General features: G+C 36.6%; 1 protein-coding gene and 1 long non-coding RNA gene across 3 annotated transcripts in view; both read left to right on the forward strand.

The window, feature by feature from the left end:
• The window catches only part of LOC122526520, a 309,605-nt gene that overhangs the window by 168,263 nt on the left and 117,138 nt on the right, over positions 1–24,204 (forward strand). The gene's annotated exons all lie outside the window — the stretch shown is intronic.
• On the forward strand, positions 13,056–13,447 carry LOC122526528. The gene is made up of 2 exons (XR_006306094.1): positions 13,056–13,251; positions 13,387–13,447. It is a non-coding gene; the product is annotated as an uncharacterized LOC122526528 (long non-coding RNA).

Below are 24,204 nucleotides of genomic sequence, written 5' to 3' on the forward strand. Positions count from 1 at the left end.
CAATTTAAGATACGAGTTTACAGTCAGTGTTGTTAAAAAGAAAAACAAGGAACTTTTGGGATATCTTGCAAGTTGTCTGTAAGACGAAATGAAGTTATTGCGGATTAGAAAATAAATGGAAAACAAAAAAGGTATATTGTCAATCTTAGAAATGTGACAGGGTTTAAGTATTTGTAGGGTTGTGTCTGTTGTGGTTAGACGGTTTGCTCATCGAGACGTCGCCGAGTCTGATGAAGAACATTTCAGAGAGCGAATCGACAAAGTAGCTTCAAGGTAGACGTCCTTTCAGGATTAAGGGATTTCTGCGTTCGCATCGCCGTAAATGGGTCGACGATCGACGAACTGGATGGACGAAAAGGGAGAGAGAAGGAGAAAGGGTTAGAGCGGGGTGAGGGGAGGGGAGGATAGAGGGGAAAGGGAAGGACTATCGGCGATTTTGGCACATCGCCAGAACCTGGCAAATGCAAATTTAATTAACCAGAAAGCGGAAGATAGCGCCACGTTTTTCGATCCACGAAACTCGACGACCGATCTTCAATCGGACGCACGATTTTTTTTTTCGTCAATGAATTCGTTAGTTCTCACATTAACTCTAGTCGATTAAGGATACTTAAGTTTTGACAGATTTTAAATTAATCAAAAAGATACGCGTATATAAATTATTCATAGAAACAAATAAAGAATGTTCTAAACTTTTTAATGAACTATCGATAACGTAATTCGAATAGTTTCCTCGCAATCGTCTTTTTATTTTCGATTATGACGATTTCAATATCATTCAATTTATATTTAAATGTTCCCCCCCCCACAATTGGAGAAATATGATATTAATGAATTATTTAAAATCATATAAAAAATACTTACCTTGTTCAAATAACGTAATAATATAATTTCTTTTTTTTTGTTTAATTATCAAATCTAATAAATTTTATTATTAAAAAGATAATATTATCGAACGAAATTGAAATTTTGTTTGAAATCGCGTAGGTGGGTTTTAAATCGGTGCATTTCCATTTCTCAAGTTTCCCGGGGAAACGTTTTAGTTTTCGAAACGACGTCGTTCGAGAGGACGACGAGGTGCGAGATTATAAGAAATTTGAAGAGATGGGGGGGGAACTATCGTATCGTCGTTACGAACAGTTTTATCGATTCGCGAGCTAACGAAATCTTGGGATGAAACGGACGTGGGAGGAAATGCAAGATGACATGGGCGTTACTTGATGGCCCGTATCCCGAGTTAATTACATTTCCCTCCCCCTCCCCCTCCCCCTTCACCCTCCCCCTCCCCACTTCCCCTTTTCCCTACGCCACACTCTTTTAGTCTTCTTTTAACTCTTATCATAATACCTAACCCGTTTCTTTGGAGCTTTTTTTCCGGATTTACTTGCATCGTTAAAGATTTTATACTTCCTTGCACATGTTTTCCTTCCTAACGAAAGGAAGAAACCACGAATGGGATGACGTTATCGTTCCACGTCGTAATTCAGTCTTGTCTCCGGAGTGTGCTTTACTATCTGATAGAAGAAAAAAGAAAAAAATAGTGCAAAAAAAAAGTCTAATTTCGCAAATCTTTCGCATCTCCAATCTCCGTTCTACTTAATTTTACGAAATAAACAGGTGGGGTACGCTACACGGTCTCTTCCTATAGTTCTTTTATTTTTTAATAATATCTGATTATTAAACGTTTAACATTTTTACTCGTAATTTAATAACTAAATTGAATATGATATTTTCCGATATAGCGGATAAAAATAAAATATAATAAAACTACGAGATGGTAGAGAGAGAGAGAGAGATTCTCAATTTAAAAAGGTATTCGGAAGATTAATCATTTTAAAGAAGTTATTTTATAAAAATGTTGGGGGGTGATATTACTTCGTAATGGAAAATCATGAAAAATAAGTTTTCTTCGATAATAATATCTTAAAGGAAAGGAATAAAGTTTTCTATTGTTTTCTTCTTTATGGATTATCCTTTTCTCGAGATAATATTTCAACGATCATGGGATTCTCATGAACAGGATTAGTTTGCTCGATGATAATCAAGATTTTAATCATCATTTGATCTCAAGGATGATGAAATTCACTTTCTCTGTAATCATAACCGGGTATCTATAATAATCGCGCCTCGACTGGAAGGTCTAAATAGTTAAACAGTCTTAAATGGTATAGTGTTTCCATTAATACTAACTTCCACGAAGTGAGTCTTACAAACGCGATATACATCTCCCTGTTATTACAATGTAATCTCTAATAGCAAGGGACATTAATGTGCAACGCATTTCCTTTGTCAACGATAAACCTAAGATCATCTCTGACTTAAATGACGCTCTGTTATGGGATTCCGCTTGTCTTTAGTCGGAGATTTAAATCTTATCGCAAAATATTCATTAACAACTACTCTTCTTAATTTAAACAAAAAAAAAGAAAAGAAATACAACTCTGCGAAGACAATTTTATCGAAATGTTCGGCTTATGTTTTAAACCAATGTACAGATAATTGTACTTTTTTATTTTTTTTTTTTAATAAGATAAATTCGAATCTCAAGTAGTACTTTATTATACTTAGTAGAAATATTTTTGTTCAAGCTATTAAAGTTGGGTACTAGCATTTTACAAGTAATCCGAGATTATAAGAAAATTACAAGAGGTGCAACCAACGCCAGGGTGGTCGTACCTTGCTCGGTATTTTCTCGCTAAAGAAAAATAGATTACCGGGGTGTCCCTTAAAGCTATAAGAAGCCATTAGATCTCGCGTCCGAAGCGCCGACGTACAACAGATTTTTCAAGCTCCGGAAAAATGTTGGCAAACGATATCGCGTCTCTCTGTCTGGCTGATAGCCAAATTGGAAATTAAATCTAAACAGGGTAGAAAACGAGAGAGGGTCGTGTATCTCTCCTGGGGCACGCGAAAAATATTTCAATATTGCGTGCCGTTGATATTTTCTTTTTTCATTTTTTCTTTCCTCCTCCCCTTTCTTCCCGTTATTTATTATTTATTTATTTAAAAGACACGGCGTTCGGTCGTAATAATATCTCAGTCGAGTATATTTTTTACCAACTCCCCCACGTCGCGTAAATTTATCTCAAGAATATGGAAAAGTCCAGCCCACGGGTATTTATGGTTACGAGAAAAATGTGTCTTTGGGTGTAAGAGATCTCTGCGAGAGAACTAGTCGCGTGCCGTAACAAAAGAGGATAATAAAAATGCTCGGGCCTAAGAGTGGATAATAAAAAAGTCACGGGTTTCGTTTTTACCCTTGGACGTGAGGTAAAGTAAAGTAAAGGCGTAGGAGAAAAGCAAACAGCCATTAGACACTGATGGGTAGCACGGATTTTTACGTTATGGGAGTTCGTTTCTTGGAAATAATGTGATTTGGTCTAGGCTTTGTGCTTCGAGATTATTAACGAACGACAGAATAATAGTTAGCGTTACGATAAAGATAATAATCAATTATTATTTTTCGAGGAATCTCTTCGTTTGCTACTTTGATCTTTCTATGGTGAGTTAATAAAAAATCAACTTAATTGGTTAGCACGGAGGAATCTAATATATAATGGATATACAGCGAACGATAATCGGGAATATAATAGAATATTATACAATGTCGGTTTATCTTTGATTTCCTCGGAGCAATGTTGAATTGAAAAAAAAAAAGGAAAAAAAGAAAAAAGAAAAAAAAGAGAAAAAAAAAACTGGCATTTGTGACGCGTGTCGGTGTCACTGATAAAATGCAAAATGTTACCTCTCCAATTAGCAAACATCCGTTTATAAACTATAAACGACCCGTCGTTATTCAACCTGCACTCACGTTAACAAGTTAACATATATACCTGTGCATATACCTGTGCATAGATAGTAGATATATATATGCGTGATGATCCTTTTTTTTACTCATGCAGTCATTTTCTTTTCGATATCGACAAATGACCTTTTCGATCTCTCTTTATACATATATATCATCTATTTATTTCATTCGGGAATTCGATCGGGTACCAAAAGAAAGCGTAATTTCCGTGTTCCGCGTCGAAGCAATTTTAATTAATCATTCAGAACGCTCGAACGCACGATTATTGTTCGATGAACTTTCAATGGAATGGGTCAATAGTTGTTCAACCGAATTCAAGTGCAACGCCATTTCCCGATCAATATTTAAAGAAACGATGTTAACTAATCGTTTCGGCAACAGTTTCGTGATTTAAAGTTCGGTCCATTAGAAAATGTAATTTTCATGATTATTCGAAATTCTCTTTATCTTTCTCTTTCTCTTTCTATCTTTCGCTCTCTCTCTCTCTCTCTCTCTCATTATTTATAAATCTTTCCAATAAGATAAGCGTTATGAAACGTTTTCATTTAATTAAATAGCAATTGCGTAAATTACTAATACACACGATAATACGTGCATTTATATAATTACGTTACATTTATCTTACGTTATTAAAATGACTTCATTTGAGAATAAGAAAAAAGAAGAATTCGGTACGACGATCCAAAGAGACTCGACTCTATAGACTTTTGTTTGATGATAATTAAGTCAAATCGTTTCTTTAGAACTTTACATCGCACCTTTCATTCATTTCCTTCTAACACTTTTCAAAAAGTCTCTTACTTAAGAATGACATTCTTGGAATTTCACTTGCCACCATTTCTATGATTTACGATTTAACTCGTTCCTTTTAAGAAAATCTCTTCATTTCGATGAAATATTTTATTCGAGTCTATGGAAAGTACAAGAACAATTATTACTTACCAATTAATTTTTCGCTTATTCTAATCTCTCTGAAAGACATATTTGAATGACTATAATAAATGTTAACTAATTTATCTTATTTTTTCTCTTATTGCAGGTAAGTCAGAGAGATTTATCAAACGATCGAGGAGAAACTTTACGCAAGAAATTGGCATACAGGTATTTGCGTAATCCAATATTAATTAATTCGGTTGCGACATAACTCGAAGTAAACGTAATATCTAAGTCAAGATATTTCAAGAATTTGAATAAATCATTTGTCATTAATAAAAAAATTCCAAGTTCGCGACGTAAAAAGCGTTCTCGTTCGGTAAAAAAAAGTAATTGACGAACATAGTAGTACTTTCATTTCAATTACAAGTTCGGCGGGGGCAAAAATTCTGTTCGCAATCGAAAAGTGGAGATATCTTCTTCTTTCTTTTTTTTTTTTTTTTTTTCTTTGACAATAAGCATCGTCGTCTGATAATGAATTCAACTGTAAAATACTTGGCATGATTTCTCTCGGGATCATTCTTGAGTCACGGACACACGCTCTTAACGTTCATTGGTAATGTGAGAAGAAATCCCAAGAGTAAATCAATGCGACACATTACCTTTCCCTTTTCCTTCGGTATTTAATTTATCATGACTTCTTCTACTGCGAGTAATTCAAGCGTAGAGAGACTCGTCGTTTATTTGATGACGCACGAACGAGCACGAAATCGTGCACTTGAAAACCCTTATTTCTCCTGCCTTCGTCACTCTTTTCGTTATCTTCAAGATTAAAGAGAAGGAAAATGTAAGAAACGTAAAAAGGGATGAAAATTTATTATCATTTATTATATATGATACTGTTAGTCGTATATAAAAGGTTTTATTTTAGGCGAGATAAGAAATTCGGTGAAAATGCGAGATAAAAATAGAAACGACGTAAACTTTGTGACAATTTAAATGAAAATTTATTCGAGAAAATTAAAAGAAGAACAAAAAATAAGGGAAAATGTTCGTTTCGGTATTGAAGGGGTGGTATCAAAGAAGGGGGCAAGAGGCCAGTGGAATTATTCGCGAATAATATCCTGACTAAGGTTTCACGTCTGATTACTCGTGTTGAAAACTGAGGAGAGAAAAGGGGGTTGAGTTAGTCGAAGTTAGAGGGGAAGGCTTTTACGCAGGTGGAAAATTATGAGGAGAGTTAGTTTGGCAAAGGAAGAAGGGGAAGGTGGATCGAGAGCGAAATTCGTACGGGCTATGTCGATTTCGGCGCCGATTCGTCGTTGCTTGCCGACGGGTTGCGATAATTGGCCGGTGATCCGAAACCACCGATATCGCGGATGTTAACTCCACGTTAATGCGATTTCGCAAACCGTATGACCGATCGTACCCCTACGAAATCGCGTTCCACCCTTCTGTCGAGTACCAGCAATGATTTTCGCTTATGCATTTCGTCCTCGTCGATATTTTCGAACCAATCGAAAAGTCTGATCTATTCGCGTTACTTGTACAATTAATTTATATCGTATTCGTGTGACTGAAAAGGAAAGTGTTATAAATATATTTTCAACATTTATCGAGAAAATTGATACTTCAAAGTTTGTAGATTATTATAAATAATGAGTACATTTATTAGAATTTTATTAATGATATTTAAAATATATTTCTATGATTCTGAAATGAAAAAGAATTTGTACGAGTAGATGTAAAGTAGCTGTTGCCAGGTAACAACGCATTATGGGAAATTCGATAAACACGAACTTTGGCACGTATAGTTTGTAGTTATACACTTATCTGAAATTATTGTTAAAGAATGTTACATATACTTTCCTTCTCAATCACTTAGTCACGTGATATATCATGAAATTTGCTTTGGAAATAAACAGGTCATTTGTCGGAAAGATCGGTTTGATCATCGATCAAAGTCGAATCGTTTTTCGTTCTCGATATTTCACTTCTACATGTATATATATATATAAAAGAGTAGAAAGTATAGAAACACGTAACGAAATCGTTTATAAATAAAGTAACAGAGAAATGGATGTAATGTGTTTTGTAGTTTCACTTTTTGTTTAGTTTTTTTCCAAAGAATCGATCTAAATCTTTTCGAGACGTCATTCGTAAGTAGGTCGGAGTAAAAAAAAAAAAAAAAAGAAAAAAAGGGGGAGAGAATAAACGCGTTTTAAACACGCGAGACACTTTCGGAAATTCGATAAAAGAAAAATTCTCTATAAGCGCGTTATCGTGACGAACGAACGAACGAACGAACGAACGAACGAACGAACGAACGAACGAAAGAACGAATGAACGAACGAAGGAAGGAAGGAAGGAAGGAAAGGTATCTATCTATCTCTTCTTTTTAGCCAAGCTATTTCTAGCGTCTCCTTTCCTATCCATAGTTCCTCGTTGCACTTTCATAGTCGCCGGCGAATTAATGCGCTTCGAGAAAGTAGGCTAGCCCAATATCGTTAAGCCGCCTTCAAATCCGATGGAATTACCAGGCGTTCATTCGAAACGAGTTTCTCCTCTTGCTCCTCCTCTTAACTCTTCTTCGTTAAGAGCGTAACAAAATAAGCTTTCGAAACGTCTTTACGCCACCACCACCACCGTGCACCACCACCGTGCACCACCACCGTGCACCAACATAGACGACGAAGTTCTTACCATCGAGTTAATCGATAAACTTCATCGTTCGTATTTTTTTTTTTTTATTTATTTATCGATCGATCGGGGCTGTTTTATTTCTAACAAAATATCATATTACGTGACATTCGATAGAAGACACATTCCCTCTCCCAGCCCCTTCTACTTTCCATCCCCCCCACGAAGAAGAAAATTTATTGACAAATTCATCGTCACGTCGCAATATAACTCGCGCCCGCACATGATCTTTTGACTGTCGACGTTAATTATAGGTATACTCTGAGTATACTCTACTAAACCAACGATTATATTATCGTGGTAAACGATCCTCGGATGAGACTAAAATAAAAAATAAGAAAAAAAAGATAAAGAGATTAATATCTTTACGTAGCGTCCTCTCTTAACGTCGATCATAAAAGTTCTTAAGCTCCGGGAACTTTATCGAATCTCGTTCCCTTCTCCCAGTTCGTGTCTCGTGGATTCCCTTTGAGATCGTCGTAACTTTCTTGCGTTTTTGCATCCACCAAAGAGAAACTTCTATAGCTTTGAGAAGCAAAACTGAAGAAAAGATTAAACGTTAGTACCTTCGCACAATTTTCAACGCAACGATACCCCCTCTCTCTTTCTCTCTCTCTCTCGTGGTTTTTGAAATAACTCTCTTCAAAAAAAGAAAAAGAAAGACTTTTGTGTGTGTATTTCTTCTTTTCCCTCATTCCTTTTCTTCTGAACTATTTCGTATACATTAACCGTTAAAGCAACTCGATCAAAAGTAATATAACACACGCGTATAATTTCTTTGAAAAATTCAACTCTTCTCTTACACGAGAAAAAATCCTGCTTTTTAAATCTTTATATTTCTACTTTTTCTTACTTAATTCTGAACAAACTAAAACGAAAAAAGAAAGGGGAGGATAAGAAAAAAATCAAATCGTCAATTTTCTAAAACGATGTTCTACGAAATACAAGTGATTCGAAAATAATGAATTAGAACGAACTAATACGTGTGAGAAAACAACTCTCGATGAGTAAATTACACCTTTCAATTACATAATATCCCTTCAAAATCACTCTGCACGAAAATAAATCTTTTTACCTGTAAACATTAAAAGGTAAAAAAGAAAACAACAAATGTTAAGAAACTTACGTTGATGCCGAAATTGAATATTTTATTTTCTCGATCGTGTTTCTATCTAAATACGTTTAATTATAGTCGTAATAAAATTCGCATAGTCTCGCGATTTCATTAAAATTCTCTGTAAAAAAAAAATATTCCATAATAATAATAATAATAATAATAATAACGGTATTCAAAAAGCAGAGGAATTCAATTATTCAGCATTCAATATACTCTAACTTTGTCGGTATTATGGATTTTTCGAGGACGATAAATCTTTTTCTCCCTGTTGGTGGTCGCGTGCGTGCGCGCGCGCGCGCATGCCCGTTCGCCTATTAACCCCAACCTTATTTCTCCTCTCCTATGTTTTTCTCACTTTCGCAGAATGCACTCTAGAGGCCAGGATAAGCAAACAGCACCCAGCAATGGATGTTATTCAGCGTGAAGATGCTGTAACTGTTCTTTTCTATCGTTATACGTACTATCAGATAAGAGTACATTCGTATACCCATACATATATGTATAGATATACATATATACGATAAACAATTGCATGATGAACGCACTATGAAGAATAGCATGCGTAACCAACTGGATGGATGCACTTACAGTGTAATACAGGCACAGTTTACTTCGAGTTTCTATATGGACCTTTTATCCTTACTCCCCACGCGTTTTCTATACGTTTTATATGCTTTCATGTGTAATAACATATTCTAAAAGGTTCTTTTCTTCTTCTTTTTTTTCTTTTTTTGAAAAAGAAAAAATAAATAAAATAATAAAACAGCAAGGGGGATAAAAATCTCGTAGACCTCGCGTTTGGTGGTAAGCTTCCTTTAAAACTCGAATCAAATCTAAAAGCAATTGAACATTTGGAATAAGTCATAAATGAAACAAAAAATAAAAAAACCTTTATATAACGCGAAAGAAAATAAAGAGTAACTCTTTCGATATTCTTGCGATTGAACGTAAAAATGGGCGGGTTGCACGGGGTGAAAAAGGGAATGGGTTGGAGAAAAAGAGAAAACGATGTAGGTGGTGGTGGTGGTGGTGGTCGGCAAGGATCGCGCGTAATTTCACACTTCGCCAGGTGGTAATTCGTTCCAAATTCGAATCGATTTTTCTTCGCTCGTTTTTCCTACCAACCGACGAATCATAAATCAAAGATCTCTGAGCATTAGAAATTTAATGGCGTTTGATTTGCCGTCAGTTACAGAATAAATACGCGACGCGACGACTACGACGAATCTCGCATTTTGTTTTGTATTTTTTTTTTTTCCTTTTTTCTTTCCCCCTCTTCTTTTAAACATTTACTTTTATTTTTTTTTATTTTTTCTTTTGTAATACCTTTTGTAATAATTTTTATTTTCATTTCAATTTAATATAATTACTAAGTAAAATTTTGCCATTGAAAATATAAACAAACGTGTGCACCCTTCGGGGCGTGGGGAGAGGAGAGGGAGAGGAATGAGAGGGGCGTAGTTGGGTGGGTTGAAATCGCTGGAGAACGTGCAATGTAGTAGCCTGTTCTCCGAGAAATCCACCAGCCTTACTTAATACAACATATGTATACTCGCATACGTACATAAATACAAAGGTTAGTGTAAGCGACTTGATTCTCCAACGTCCCGAGAGTCGACGTAGCGGTAACAGTAATGCCTACAAGCTATTATTATGCGTTTGTTATGTTAATGACTCGCATGACGGCTCCGTCGTCCGCAGAGGTCAACCGTTCTATCCACTCCTCGCTCTTGAATGCAGTTCCTGCAGAACCTGTTCCTCGTTGTTGCTTCTAGTCTCCGTTGACTTCGACCTCATCGCAGTGGTGGTAGTGTGCCTCTGATGGTTTGCTTTCTCCCATATGGAATCTGTCACGGTAAATAACAAGAATAATAATTAATCGAGCCTTATTGTTTCAAACCGATCCCCTACTTTGTCAAAACTCCAGTTGTTTTTCCTGTTATTTGAATATTATTCGATTGGAAACTATGTTCGGATATTTTTAATGTTCTATCAATACTTTTGATGATCAGTGGATTCATTTGGATTCTGTTGGAAAATTGATGTGTTGATGGGTATATCTATTATAGAAAAATATAATTATCATTGATATCAAAAAGATCTTAGGATTAATTCTATCTTTAAATTTTGTTTACGTAGAAATATATTATATTCAATTTGAAAAATGATGTATCTATATATATAGGCACATACATTTATATTATATCTATATATATTTATTTATATTGACACATATTTATATTTTATCTATACATATATATATAAAATGTATAATGTATTTTGAAACGAAGAAAAATAACTTTTACATGGATATTTAAAGCATATCAAAAATAGAAAATAATGTGAACGTTACAACACAATGTCTATTTTAATTCAACTTGCCTGTAATATAAATTTAAAAAAACCCATTAAGTATATAAATCCTAAGAATAGAATTTGAAAGGGCTATATGGGTCATCGACAATCTCTTCTGTGTTAAACACGCTGTCTCTCTCGATTGTTTCATTCGGTTAGATACTTCATTTGACTGACCCCTTTTACCAACTTGATCTTTTAATAAACAACAAGACCTTTAATTAACGAGAAACAATGTTCCACGGTATTCATACAGAGAACGTTTACATATAAGCATTTAGAACCCCATAGGATTTGCGATAAAAAAGGGGGGAAGAAGAAAGAAGAAAGAAAAACAGTAGAAATAAGCTCGATATCATTTCTTAAACGAGTCCCACGCGTGTGCAGTCCTGTCATCTTTTCTCTTTGCGTTTCGTTAAATCAACGAGAGACCGACAAACTAAGGGCGAGGATTTTAAGGGCGAGAGAATGAGAGAAAGAGAGAGAGAGAGGAAGATTAAAAGAATTATCGCGCGTCCTCGTAATTGCTCTAATTTTCGACATTCTTTTTCTTCCTCTTTTTTTTAATGCTTCCAAGAGATAGAATGAAAATATAAAATGGATGATAAAAAGAAGGTCACCGTCCAAGTTGACAGGATAACTTTTAAGCTCACCGGGCGTAAATCATTTCTTGTTAAAATAAGATAGAAAAAGAGAGAAAGGGACTAAGTATTTTCTCTTTCTCTCTCTCTCTCTGTCTCTTTCTCTTTCGTAATTATTTAAACATAGATTATTTAATAAAGAAGAATTTAAAAAGCAGAAAATTCTCGGATTATTCTTCTTACAGCATTCGTTTCGATCGAATTAATAATCATATTATCTGTAAATTGAATGTAGTGTAAATTGAATGCGTTAAACGGTTTTCAAATTAAAAATTTGTAAAATATGTGTGTGCGTGTGTGTGATATATTTTTATAACTGATTGACGTTTGATACAAATATTTATTTAATAAAAATGATTACGGTAGGTGTATCAACGTTAATTAATAACAATAACATTCGTCGGAGTTTAATATTTCAATTTATTTTAATATAGTATTTGAAAATATCGATAAATATGATCTTTACCTTATTTCCAATTATTCCTACTATAATTCGAACAATTATTATCGATTATTTCTTCATTAACGAAAAAATATAGAGGAGAAATTTTAACGGGATAATATTTTTTCGATTGCAATGAACGATGCAAAACGGGAGCTTTACCATAACCCGAGCTACAAAAGATTAACGTTTCGGTACATATCGTAAATAAGAAAATATGTAACAATTTAAATGCGTACATATGTACACCATACACGTTTTTATATAACCGTGAAATATAATACTAAGCGAGTTTGAGAAATAAAGATATGGAAATGACAGAGTTTTACCGCGTTTCATAAAAAACCATCATCAGAGTAAAATTCGTATCCCGAAGCTGCGCCGTCTCGAGAAATTCGTTTCAAAACTTGTTGGACCCTTCATTTCTTTCTTTTTTTTTTCTTTTTCCTTTTTTCCCCTTTCAATTTTCGTACCATGTGCGTAACATTAATTTCATCTTTCCTTCTGTTGCAAACGCAAAACAATTAAAATGAATTAAATATGAACGTAAAAAAACAAAAAGTTCAGCTACATTCAATCAATTTAACGATGATAAACAAATAATGAAAATCTTTCACACAACAAACTCAAGATCGTTATAATACGAAAAGTGTATAAGAAGAAAAAAATGATTTTAAAGAAAAATAATGAAAACAATTAACGATAAAACGTTAGGAGGAGTGCTTTGTATTTCGAGGGGTAAAAAATGTGACATCGGATTGAATCAACGGGACCATTGCGCGTAACATTAATTGGATATGGGAAGGGGGTTTGGTTAGGGGTGGAGAAGTATAAAGAGTGGTGAGGTGGACGGTAATTAGAAGAATTTAAAGTAAACACATGGAAAAATATTCTAATGACAAACGTTAGCGACACTCGTTGCTCTGGCGAGGCTGGTAAAGTTGTACCATACAAGAGAGAAAGGGAAAGAAAAGGGATGCTGGTTCGCTGCTAACGAATAAGAGAAACAGAGAAAGAAAGGGAGAAAAAGAGAGGGAGGGAGAGAGAGAGAAAATGGCGAGGTTATACGCGCGCAGGAGCGTAACGCAGGCGCGATCGGGCCACAGCCCCGTTGCCGAGGGTGGCACCTCTCGCAGAAGAACCTCGCGAAGGTTTCAGTACCGTCTCGCTCTCTAACAGGGGAAACCGGAAATGTTTCGACCCCGCGGCCTCCGTACTGGCGGGAAAATAAATAAGTGCGAGCGTTTGTCTTCTTAAATCGCCGCGAGTGTTTAACGCGTAAAGTTCGTTAAACTTTCTCGTCAAATAATATTTGGTAGTGGTGGTGGTGTTGTTGTTGTTGTTGTTGTTGTTGTTCGAAAGATCTCGTTCTCTTTCTTATTTTTTCATTACTTCGTTCTTTCGACTATTATATATATCTTATTCTATTTTTTTTTTTTTACATCTACAGTGTGATTCGTCGGTGCGAAGAAATAATAAGAAGGAAGAATATATACGAACTTTTCGTGTAATACACCTTTATTTCTTTCTCCTTCTCTTTTTACTTACTTGTTTTCTATCTTGGAACGTTGTTGATTCGATGAGAAAAAAAAATAAACGAAGGAAGTTGAAAGAAAACGCAGAAAAAATAGAAGGAAGGAAGGAAGGAAGGAAGAGGAGAAGGAAAAGGAATATCGTTCTTCTTCTTCTTCTTCTTGTTCTTGTTCGAGTGTCAGGCCACGTTCTCCTTTTTGGTGAAACTACACGTGTGTTACGTGAATTTGATCGTGAAATAGTTTATTGGAAGTTTCGTGGAAGAGAAGAGAGGCAAGGATAGTATAAAAGTATCTACGTACATCTACCGATACTCCTCGGACCATCAAAGTTATCTCTAGCCGAAAGTTTTTCGACGGAATTGTGGAAAGGGGAAGAGAAACGAGAAAGCGAGAGCTTTGTCGAAGGTTGGTCCCAAACTGGGCTTGGGAATGAGATTAGCTTTTTATTCCTACGTAGACTCGATCGGAGGACTTTTCGTCCCGGAAACGTCTACACCCTCGGTCTCTACTACGCCTCCTAAGTTCGAACGATGCTCGGCCTTTTCCGGAAATGTTCTGAAATACTATTCGGTGCCGGTGCCGGTGTCGGTGCATCGTTCGCAAGATTTACGCTCGAAACTTCAAAGGAACTTTAATGATCGTTCTTTCGTTCGATCGTTTCGTTCTTTCAAATGCTTCGACTTTTTTTTTTTAGTCGAGGATGCGATTTCACTAGAAAATCTCTCAGCTCGTTTCGTTCGTTTCGTTCGCTTTGAAATAGAAAAATATATCTGTCCGATTGAAATCTGACACACACACGCACGCGCATGCACACACACACACACACACACACGCGCGTATACACATTTTATTATTATTTACTTTTCCTAAAGGAATATCTTGATAATTTCGTTCTTTTTCTTTTTTTTTTTGCTTTTTCCTTTTTTCTAATTCAAATGCAATTTAAATCTGTTTAAATTGTTAAAATATCTTTTAGATACGTTTGTTGCTACATAAGACACACTTAATGTCGTTAACTCGAATTCTTCAAAGTATTTCACTTGATACTACCGTATATCGATTCGCGTTTAGAATTTTGAGATACTTTTACAAAGTGTCGAATATCGAAGAAGATGATCTTTATTTTTGAAAAGACAAAGGAAATCCGTGTTACATAACAAACGTTCTCTGCTATCTCCGATAGTTCTTTGAAGATTCTTCGGAGAGTCTTTGAATTCTTTTCAATGCTCAGCATCCTGTCATCGTTTCTCATTTATATTCTTGAAATTCCTCTATCATACGGCGTCGTTTGAAATATTTGAGAAAATCTTTCGAAGAAATATTTATATCGATTGATCTTGAGAAAATTAAAATCGATTGGCATGTTGTTTTTTTTCATTAGCGCGATACCGTTATATTGCAATACTTTTGAAAATATATGAAATCGGCTCGCAACGTTAACGACAAATTGTTCAAAGTTTTACAATTTGTCACAAATATTTTATTTCCATGAATCTCTTTTATTTCGTTATCCGTTATCAAAAAGGTCGACATTGTCGTCGTGTGTGTGTGTGTGCATCATGTGTATCGGGGTCGTTATAAAAAGCATAAATCGTTCGATAAAAATCGCCATATCGCTAATTGGAAAGAATGAATTTTTATTCAATCCGAGAATAAAATCATCGAGTGGTGGTAGCCGAGAATGAATGAATGAATGAATCTCACCGATCTCTCGAGTTTAGTTTCTGCCGAGTGAAAGTTCGAACATGCGTGCTCGCGTTTCGTTTCCGCGACACATATTTCTCTTTTCCTTTTATTGTAACATTTGCGAGCCAGGACAATTTTATTACCGTCCTTTAGTGAAATAACACGAGGACGAGTCTTGACAATTAAAAGGATTTTATGGAAATAACGAGAACCGTAATAAAAGGAAACGATGACAAATAGAACCGAAAAAAGTGAAAGAAAGAGAGTGTGTGAGAGAAATAAAAAGAAAAAAAAGAAAAGAAATGACGAAGGAGGAGTCATGATGGCGAAACCAACGTAGATTTAATACCCGAGCAAGGATCTCGAAGTGTAAGGAGTTAGGTCCTGTTTGAAATGCAGCTTGCACCCTTTCAAGAACAAACTCCCGGCCTACGTTCCGCTTCTTCCACCTCCCCTCACTCCTCCTCTTATTCCTCCCACCTATTTCCTACTGTTCCACTCTTTGCCTGTTCTTTCCGTTCAAACTCTCCGGAGAACACAAAACGTGCACTTCGAAACGCACTTTATCTTCCTGTGTTCTTGGAATCGTATTTATATATATATATATATATTTCTTTTCTTCTTCCAGTTCTAGTTTCATTTCCACCGTTTAGCCTATTTCCAAGTTTATCTCCGTGACAAAATTTATATCTTCAATATTTCGGAATAATCGTGGATACCCCCCAAACCCTTGGTTTATCCTTCGTCGTTCGTTCTTTGTCATTAATATTTTTCTTCTTTTTTTGTGGACAATGAAAATATTTCTTTTTTATCCAATTTCTCTTGTGAATCAGTAACGAGAAATTATTCTTCGAGCGTAGGAGATAAAAGTTTCCAAGAAGAAATATTTCTCCCCTCGCTTCGTTGTCATAGCGTTATTGCGAAGCAAAACTATCCACTTTGAAAAGTTTCAATAGGACTTATCGTACGTGGATCGTTAAAGGTGCCAAGGAACGAGGATCGGAAGGTAAAAAGAGATAATAAAAAGGAAGAAAGGTACTTGTCGGTGAATCGACTCTTGAAAACGAGTCGCACGAAACTTTTGTCCACGGTCAAATATTTTACAGCGAGAAGATCTTAAAAGTGAAACAAGATTTTTTCCTCTCTCTCTCTCTCTCTCTCACACACCCACCTTCTATCTTAGTTTTCGTCGTTGATTGTTAGATGAAACGAGGGGCCGAGAGTAATCTTATCTTCTCGCGAGTAAATAAAAACTAAAATGCGTGAGAATGCACGCGTTGGGTTAATGCAAATTTATTCGGAATCTCGAGCCGATCCGATTGGTTGGTGTTAAACTAGCTCATAAAACGCCCCTTGTTTTTATATACACCCCTTTTCTCCCTTTCTCCCTTTTTTCTACGATGTCGAAAGATTTCGGCTTGTCGAGCAAATGGAAAAATTCTTGGAATGACGCAGCCAGCTAGGCTAGCGGTAACGCAATCTTGTAAATTGGAAACAAATCGTCTAACGGTATCTTATTTTCTCCCTTTTTTGCTCCCTTATACTCAGAGATCATCGTTGATTTTCCAACCCCTGATTCGCGAGATAAATTCATGAACACCCCAGAGTGTTTCGTTCGATCGTTGTTATCCATATGAATATTTTAAATAACTTTTCTCGCGTTTTTTTCGATCGTACGATATCATTCCTCGTCCTCTCGCCGATTTTCAGATAATAAGAGCACGAAAAATCGTATGAGGTAAAATTTATATTTGACGATTTCCTTCTTGCGAATTTTACGATCTGATCGATACTTTTTATTCGTTGACGAGCTTACGAATCCACCGTTACCATCGACGAATATACTTCTCGTTGGATTATCGTGCGATTGGGGGTTTTTTCTTTTTTATTTTTTATTTTTTCTTTTTTTCTTTTGTTTAAAACGAGTTACAAAAACATAAAAAACGGGAAAGAAAGAAAGAAAAAAATCTAGTCGAACAAAATTGTTCCTACAGTCACTCATTTATGAAAGCCGTTAAATATATCTATCTATCTATGCATACGATATATCGATATCTATATATATATATATCAATATGTATACGATCCATTTCGATAGTTTCCCATTGAAGTAATATTTTTACTCCGTGTCTCGTACAGGTTCGATCGTTCGTCCACATTCTCACGCTCGATACGGTGCTTTTAATCGATAAATCTTTCGATTATATCGGTTTGGGGGAAGGAAGGGGTGGAGGGGGAGGGAGGGAGGGAGGACAGAATACACGAGAACGTTATCATATTTTACTTTCGCTTAATCTTCGTAGCAATGAACCGTTTCACGCGATGTATTATCAGAAATCCACCACACAACGATACCTATTATTTATCAACTCGGTTAACGTATTTAATTTACGTATCTACAATATTCCCTACTTTAAATTTAAATCTAAAAGTATACGGCAAATATATGTGTGTATGTATGTATGTAGATGGTGGCTCAAAAATCATTAGACCATTTAAAAATTAGAAAAACATTTTGATCTATTAAATATATTTATGTTTATTCTTTTACAAACAATAAATATATTTCTTGAAAATTATTTGTAATGTGTCTTCTAAATTATATATTACAAATGAAGTCATAGTTTAGTTCTTGACAATGACGAGCTATTTTTAAAGTGTTCCTTAACATCTCTCGTAATGGTCTGTGACTTTTGGATCACCCAGTACGTATATATGTACGCACGTATGTACGTATGTATGTATCTTGATAAATCATCAAATGGAACATTTTAAAGGATTCGTCGGCTATAAAATAGTAAGCTCCGTATGTGGTGCGATTAAAATTTGAAAGGTTTGCAGAGTACAAAATCGCAAAGAGAGAGAGAGAGAGAGAGAAAAAACTCCGTGCAAATTTTATTTTATCTAAATTAAAAACTAAATCCAGTGATCGACGTCAATGACGGCGTAGCGTAAAAGTATTGCAATGTTTTTGTTTTTTAAACAAAAGATTTAAAGATGAAAAGAAAAACAGACAGAAAGAGAGAGAGAGAGAGAATGAGTCTGAGAAGAAAGAAAAAAAAAAGGAAGAAAATGATCGGTTCCCGTCGTAAGTCGGCCACCGTCAGACGATTTAAGGGTTATGAAGATAACGACGAGTGTAACAAAAATAAAAGAAAAGGGGGTGGGAGGGAGTGGGGCGGGGAAGAAATAAAGGAAGAATGATGAAAGAAAATAGATAGGAAAAGAAAAAGAACAATTTCCGTTGGCGGTTAGGACGGGGAAATCGATCGTTAAAGCTGCCTGCACGATTTTAATTAAAAGCTTGAAGCCCAGTTTCGTATCATACGCGCGCGCATTTCCTTGTATCTCGTGTGTCGACTCGTTGAAACATGGACGCCTTTATAAAACGCGTACGATGCGATTCGAGATTTACTAGTTGCAACCGACAAAACCTTTTTTATGCGATAAGAAATAGGACAACGACGAAAAAAAAAGAAAAAGCTATCTGGAAGAAGAAGAAGAAGAAGAAGAAGAAGAGCGTTGTTGTCGTCAGCCCGTTGCGTGTTTTTTTCCCTTCTTTGTGTACGAGAGAGGGTGTATGTGCGTTTCTATCTATCTATCTATCTATCTTCGATAAAAATTCTACACGTTATTTACAACATCGTTCTCTCTTGTTTTCTCCCCCTTTTTCTCTTTTTTTTTTTAAATGTCCGACCGTAAAGAAATATTCCGAACAAAAAAGTTATCTCGATTGTGTTCTCCTGTCGTCCTCTTATTCTGGTTTATCTACTAAAAAATAAATGCGATAATGTTAGAAATAATATAATGATAAAGAAACGAAATTCGTCGGGAACCGAGGAATAGGATTTTAAAAAGTTTTTGGAAAATTGTCGACAAAATAATTCTTACGCGTAATCGTTCGAATTTTCACGAGCATAGTTCGACTCGTTCGCGATGAAAATGAGGAATGCGATTAACGCGATCGTAGAAAATAAATACAATTTAAAATTGTATATAATCTTGCAATTTGAGTTTCGTTTATTTAACACTCTCGATCATAATTGAAAACTGTTAAATCGATAATTATTTTAGGAAAAGTGTAACGCTAATTTCGCTCGTTAATTTATCTTCATATCGGTAAATTGATTCGACTGAAAAAGAATAAATAAAAAAAACAAAATAAACAATAAACGGAAAAGCAAAGTAGACGAAATGAAAACTCGAATCGTTCAAGATTGCTTAACACCTGTAGTTTTATTTTCAAGGTAATTTTGCGAGAGGGAGGAAGGGATGGAAGGTAGGGGTTGAGACTGGATAGAAAGCAGCTAATCGCGTCTCTCGGTTTACGGTTAGGGGCCAACGAGATGGTTGAAGTGACACGGCATCAAACCACTGCGAAGGGTGCGAAGGGTGCGAAATAGTGTCAGTGCGTATATAACAGGCAGGGAAAGGCTTTGACAGAGCGAACCGCAAAGCGGATGACGCTAAGGCAACACAGGGAGAGAGAGAGAGAGAGAGGAAGAGAGAGAGAATGAGAAAACGATAAAGCAAGGTAGATAGATAGAGATAGAAAGAGTAATTATTCTCACGACACCATGGTGTAACATACTCCAGGAGATCATTATTGAAATCTCTACGTGCTTCTATGTTTTGACTAGCATGTTCCATGTTACTCCGATTACGTATCACCGATCTCCGACGATAATCGTAACGAACACATGCATGACTGATTAACTAAGACGATATAAATGCAATATTATATTTAAAAGAAAAAACTACATTGTTCCCAATGCGAAGTATGCTTGTATTATCGATTGAAAACAAAAGGTAACGGTAAATTTGTAATTAAAATCTAACGAACGGAACGGGTATAATGATCGTTTGAAGGAAAATGAACGTACGCGCGATCGTGTTGACACATAATAGGGGTATACGATGAGAGAGAGAGAGAGAGAGAGAGATAGAGTTGGTGATAAATTCCCAATTCACTCGAACGTTCCACATGCAATCGAGTAAATCAAATATTGGGACACTAGATCGGACAAAATTACCTAAGGACGAGGATTAATTTTACGCATGAACGTAGGAACATAGGCGGAATATCGGTTAATAGGTATATAGATAATAAATTGTATGCATTGCAAATAGTCCTAAATCCAGTGTAAGTTACTCCTATTTTCTTCTATTTCATTGGTGGGTCGAAACGTTCTCGTGGTCGTCGAGGTATAAACGACGTATAGGCTTTGGAATGTTTCCAAACCTTCCAGAAGTCGACGTATATAAGCAACAAGTTTGCTCGTACTGACTGAAAATCCTCCCGATGGCTTTTTACGGCGGAAACTTTCGTTTCTCCCTTAGAACCGTTTTACTCAGAGCCACCGATGAAAACGAGGAGGAGGAGGAGGAGAGGGGAAAAAGGAGGTGGAATTTATTTCACCCCTCGGGCGTACAACAATGCACCAACCGGCGCGTTGCTGGTACGACGATGAGAAAAACGGCGTTTCGAATAAATTTCTCCTAGATCTCCTTAGGTACAAAGTTCCTAGAGTATTATTATTCTTCTTCTTCTTCTTTTCGAACGTTCGGTGTTTCCAAATTCACGAGGCCCTTCTTTCGATTCTTGCGAGATTATCTTGAAAATAAATAGATTATTAAAAAGGGGAAAACCAAATGGAAATAGTATTATTTTTACACGTAAGAGAATAAAAATGTGAAATTTTAGTATAATATTTGGATGAAATGATTCAGGATGAAAATGGAACGACGAGGGCACGATTATCGGGTTAAAAAAAAAAACTTCTACGTAATTGTTCATTGTAGATTTAATTTCTCTACGGGCAAACTGTGAAATAATATAACGTGTCCGGTTGCGGTTCATCGTCGGGAAAGTTAGATTTCTCTCACACATAAGCGGGACTTTTAAAAGCTACGACAAGTAAAAGTGGCAAGAGATTCGCGCCGGATGGCGAACCAACGTCGACTAGTTGGCTGCTGCCGCTGCCCTTGGTTCTCTCATAAGCGTTGCAAATTTCAACCCACCGTGGCAGAACCGTCGCATAAACTGTTTTACATTCAACATTTGGTCCCAGCCATCTTCTTCTCCTCCTCCTCCTCCTCCTCCTCTCATTCAAACTCGACTCTTTCCATCCTCCCTTTCTCTTTCCCCTCTTTTTCTTTCTTCGAGGCCGTGGTTTAGCATAACGCAAAGTACAAAACTATTCAGCAGCCGTTTCGAAGTAGGCAAAGAACAGAAAACTCTCGGAGTACCTGGGACTAGCGATAAACGCAGCTGTCACAAGTGGCTCGTATAGCAACACGTGGTCCGACACAGGCCGAAGGCTAGAATACATTACAAAAGATCCTCACCTCGTAGATAGGAATTTCTTCTTCCTCGTCCTCGTCCTCCTCCTCCTCCTCATTCCCTTCCTTCTCGTCCTCCTCATCTCACCGCTCTCACCATCTGTCGATTTTCCTCGGGAAGAGAGAGGTCCGCCACGAAAAGTTGACGTTAACTTTTCCATCGAACCTTCCGATGGGTCTGAAGGTCTGAAGAGACCTTCTCCGTTGAGTTGAAAGAGGTGGCGGTGGCGGAGGAGAATGAGGATGAGGATGAGGAATGGAAGAAAAAGTTTTCCCCACGATGAATTCTCCGAAATTACGATGTCGTCGTTCCTACCAATCGAAGGAATGTCGGGCACATGCTATTTCGTCGAGGAAAGATTAACGTATAAAGTTCGATACGACGACGCTGCTGCATTCGATTCTATAGAGAATGTTGTAAACCAATGCCATCTCGAAACGACGACGCGATTTTCATTCGTCCATCGTATGATGGTAATCGTATTACCGTGAATCGTTGAGCTGAATATTAACGAAATCTATAAATCTGTCGTGGATTTCAGTGGAATTCCGCACAGTGCGATAGAACGCTTGAATTCGTGAGAAAACTAATTGAAAATTCCTTATGAAAAGGGGGAATATAGCGTTACGGTTTGTCGCGTTACGCGAATATCCACAAAACTAATATTTATAAATAAGTTCGTTTGGTCCGTTCGTTAATTAAAAAATTTTCAATGCCTCTACTTACATAAACAACTCTCGTTTTGCTCATTAACTTTAGGAACTATGAACGAAAAAAAATTAAATAAAGAAAAAAAAAACCAGAAAAAAACAGTACAGAAAGGAGAAAGACAAAGTAAGGAAAATACGTATCAAACGAATCTCACGAATAAAACATTTTTAATCTCGATTCTAAAACTTTTCTCTCCCTGTAAATAGCGATTTAAATGAATGCATTATTAAAAATAATTTCATACGCATTTTGGAAATATTTTCCATATTAGTACAACCATAATAAAGTGATCGCCAAATGATTCATGTACGACGAGTAACAATTAACACTAATTATTCGTGAATCAATCCGAGAGAAGAGAGGAAACAACGTGCACGAGTTTGCAATATGTAGGATGATAAACACACACACACGTACACACCCATAGACAATGCGGAAGGTATAATGAAGTCCAGCGGGGTAGGTCGAACCGCGTATTTCGAAAGCGGAAGCATGCGGCCAATGAAGCGGCCAAAACCGAAATCACGCTTCCGGAATCGCGTTTCCTACCCCTATTTTGCGAAACGAGAAATGAGAAACGTTAACGCGCTACGTATTTTGATACGTACCCATCTACACTAGATATATACCAATAGCGGCAACATCAAAGGTATCGCAGAAATTTCATATCTCGAACGTAGCACGTACGAACCATGACTATCGAATTGCAGTACGTGCGACAACCGTAGTAACACCGTTTTAAACGGGAAGGTGTATAGTTTCTTCAAGAGAACTCTTATCAAGATTCTATTCTAATATTCGAACCAAAATGACGACGATTTCTTTCTATCTCATTGAATAAATATAAAAAGGTTTCTCATTGTTGAATGTTCACTGTTATCACCGGGGATATAAGATAAAGATGAGCTTAAAGTATTTGATGAGAAACTCGATGAAAAAAAAAGAAAAACGTAAGGGCAGACAGGAGATCTTCCTTTTCGTTCCTCTGGGTCAAAGAAAGAGAAAGAGAGAGAGAGAAAGCTTGGTAAGGACTTTGAAGGGAGAGAATACTTCATTCGACTAGGGCAAAAGTGCCTTTTCACGGGAATCTAGTTCAGGATCGCGTAATACATATGGAAAATGATAGAGAGAGAGTAGATACATACATATATATGATATATATATACGTAGGATATACAAATACATATGACATGGTGCATGGAACTGGTTTCTCGTTATGTAAAGGCCCCACCGGTGTCTCGAGCGTAGTACAGGCGCAGAAAGAGACGGATCGAGAGAACTCGGAAAGGGATGTGAAGGGAAGGGAATGGGGGGGAGGGGGAGGGAGACGCGGTTGGCGTTACTGCTTCGGACGGTAATGGCTTTCGCAACGCGAACGCCCACGTCCAGGGCTCTATGGAATCGTCGGGAGAGTGATGTTAGTTATGTCGAGTCCGGACAACCTGCAGAATTATACCACGATTCTGGACCCACTACTGCTACTACTACTGCTACTACTACTACTACTACTACTACTACTACTACTACTCTGCTTTACTTGCAATATCTACCATCCTTCTATATTTCTCTCTCTCTCTCTCTGTCTTTCTTTACCAATCCAACCAAACCCTAGGCTAGGACTCGTTTACTCACGCGTACATCCTTCCTCTCGCTACTTTCTGTTTTTTCCCTTTCACCGTTTCACTCCATTCCCGATTCTATTTCACTTTCTTTATCTATGCTTTTACCTAACAAGTCGTACGTCTCGATAGACCGTGCCAAAATGTTACGAAAATTTGCCAGCTCGTGTCTCCCAAGCTCCAATGAGAAAACTGTCCACCGATTTTGCACAAATTTATATAACTGACACACGTTTATATATATGTCTACGTGTGTATGTATGTATGTATTTGCGTATGTAAAAAGTTAGATACATACTTGCGAATTCAAGGAACTCCAAATATGCAGTCAGATATCGAACATCACCAGGACTATTTCCCAAGCGACGAAAACT

Source organism: Polistes fuscatus, unplaced genomic scaffold (genome assembly GCF_010416935.1).
Source record: "Polistes fuscatus isolate 324 unplaced genomic scaffold, CU_Pfus_HIC Scaffold11, whole genome shotgun sequence".
Taxonomy (NCBI): Eukaryota; Metazoa; Arthropoda; class Insecta; order Hymenoptera; family Vespidae; genus Polistes; species Polistes fuscatus.